We start from the raw sequence: 3,156 nt of genomic DNA, 5'->3' as shown, positions 1-3,156 counted from the left end.
GCCAGGTTCCTAGAAATGAGAGCAGCTCCATCCAAAGTGGGATGAATGCCGTCTCTCCTAATAAGACCAGGTTTTCCCCAGAAAGTTTGCCAATGATTAACGAAACCCACATCATTTGCTGGACACCACCTGGACAGCCAGCACTGTGAAAAAAGGCAGCACTGTGCGCTTCGCATTTTGCAACCTGCAAAGATAAGATGGACGACGTGTCTCTCTATCCTCCCACTGTGCAGAGGTGAAGCTACAATGTCCCGCATACAGCTGCTGCCGTCTTCTTCTGGTGACGTTATTCAGAGTCAGAGTCTCCGCAGCAGCGGATTCTGCAGTATCACGTTTCCCGCCCTTACACCCGGCCGGCCAATCGTGAGCAGCGCCATTGAGTGCGAGCCCACCGACTGGCTCACATAGCTGTCAATCATGTTGTAAAAAACCAGTATTATAGCATAAATAACTAATAGAGACCAAACTTATCAAAAAAACATACACTTGAACAAACAGCAGCCTGATTTTAAAAAAACTACTTTAAATGACAGAAATGATCTTTGGGAAAAATTGATTTGACATGTTGAGTTTTTAGTTTGGCTCATGTCCAAGTTTATGACCTGTACTGCAGCCAGCCACCAGGGGGCGATCCAGTTGTGTCAATGAGCTATCATGTCCTCCATCTTTATATGCACTGTCTACGCTATGAACACACTCCAGAAACTTTAAAGGTCCAGTGTGTCAGATTCAGGAGGATTTAGTGTCGTCTATCAGTGAGGATTACAGATTACAGATTACAGATTACAACCATCTGAAACTTCTCCTGGTCAGAATTCCTTCAGTGTTGATTGTTGAGGAGCTGAATTATCCTCAGAGGTCACACAGCTGATTTACACCTGGAAACACTCTGCACACAGGGTCCGGTTATAAAACTCTCTCGTCACAGAGGAGCTGCTAAGTACGGTGGCTGACATGGACACATGAATGTCTCTATCTAGAGTCAGTGGCTGCGTCCGAAAGGCCAAGTAGTATGGATTGTAGTAGACCAAATTAGTATGTAGTATGTCCGAAACCGTAGTAGGGAGGAGCAGTATCCTAACACCCCTACTAAACACGCCTACAATTTAGTATGATGGCAGAGCATACTGCAGGGTTACTACTTACCCAAAATGCACCACGGGCTTCTTCTTCGTCTTCTTCTTCATTGTAGACGTTGCACGGCATGTTACCGCCCTCATCAGTCTCCTATTTAAATGCAACGTGCTCGCTGCCCGGCAAGATTCAAAACATCATGGCGGCTGGGGCAGCGCATCAATACAGATGCAACTACACGCACACTTTGTTACATTACTTATATATATATAATCTGTTTGACCATTTCATGTATAATGTCGCATTGTTGTGGCTGCACAGGTCTGTACGCCTCCTTCATTATGTGCAACAAGCTAAAGATTTAAGTTGCACAAATATACAATTATCAACACACACAGTTTTCATTGGTCAAAAATGTATTTCTGCTAATATGATTATGAACAAAGCGGTCTGTTTTATACCGGTATTAAGTTAGTTTGATATTGGACATTCACATTCATTTGACATTCAAAAGACAACAACAAACAACAATATTCAAATAAGTAATGATAATAATAAATACTAGTACTGTTAAAACAAATGATGATTAAGTTTGGCATAATGACAGTACATCACGGCAGAGCAGTTTTATTGGGTGTCATTGTACTGTGTGAGGTGACAGGTGTTCAAAGTGACTCAGCCTACACACATGACACAATGTGCTGGTGGAAATGCTGTATCTACATATTGATATTCAATGAACTAATCACTTGATTGACACATGATGTTAGCGTTGTGACACTTATGAGAAGTGATGAAGGTTGTCATCACCATAACACACACACCACAATATAAAGGATCTTCAAAGTGCAAAGGTTAAGTTTTTGAGTGTGGCATGTCATGTCATTGCTTACTGTGGCAGTGAATTAATTATTATGTGCAAAAGGGGGCATCTGCTAGCTCTGGCTCGCCTACGCCTCGCATTTTGCATGTTGAGAAGTATGAGAGAGCTTGCAGACATGTTGCTGGTGGGTAAAGAGTGGCCAGCTTCATTTTTGGGCAATTTCAATAGTCACAGGTGCGTTCAGATTTTGGCGCAGTACCTCAGCCAAGCCAGCAGATGGGGTGCTTTCGTAGGCACTCCATCTGCTGGCAGAGCAGAGGTACTGCACATGTGCAGTACCTCTGCTCTGCTACAATTTAGTAAAATGGCAGAGCATACTGCAGGGCTACTACTTACCCAAAATGCACCACGGGCTTCTTCTTCGTCTTCTTCTTCATTGTAGACGTTGCACGGCATGTTACCGCCCTCATCAGTCTCCTATTTAAATGCAGCGTGGTCGTGCACATGTGCAGTACCTCTGCTCTGCCAGCAGAGGGAGTGTTTTCCCACCAATCTTTTAGTATGTCCAAATGGACACAACTTGTTTAGTAGGTAGGAGTAATATCTAGTGGTAGTACGTAGTAGTAGTATGCAGTATGCCAGTGGGCCTTTCGGACGCAGCCAGTGTTTGGTTTGTCCATTCTGGGCTACTGTAGAAACATGGCGGTGCAACATGGTGATCTCTGTAGACCTGTGATCTCAGGGTCACCACTGAAAAGATGCTGAGTACATACTTCACAACAACACTGTCACTGGTAACTGATCGTCTCTATTCTTCCATCTCCACTTTGTGAGACAAGCTAACCTGCGAGCATCGCACACTGTTCTTACCTGAAACGTTCATCGTCCTGTCGATCTCTCTCCAGCGAGAGATTTAGGTTTAGGTTTTTGTGGTAATGGATTGTAAATGGATTTGTACAGCACCTTTCTCGTCATTTTGCTTTTTACACTACGAGTCACATTCACCCATTCACCCATTCACACACACACATTCACACACTGGTGGCCGAGGCTGCCATTAAAGGTGCCACCTGCTACTCAGTGATTAACACGCTCACACACCAATGGAACAGCCATCAGGAGTAATTTGAGGTTCAGTATCTTGCTCAAGGACACTTGGTGGACGACCCGCTCTACCTCTGAGCCACAGCCGCTGTGGTGAAATGAATTATCCTGGAGGTAACGTCTCTTCATCAGCCATTCCTCGTCCATGGCTGCAT

Source organism: Epinephelus moara, chromosome 16, assembly GCF_006386435.1.
Source record: "Epinephelus moara isolate mb chromosome 16, YSFRI_EMoa_1.0, whole genome shotgun sequence".
Lineage (NCBI taxonomy): Eukaryota > Metazoa > Chordata > Actinopteri > Perciformes > Serranidae > Epinephelus > Epinephelus moara.
This window is presented reverse-complemented; position numbering follows the sequence as displayed.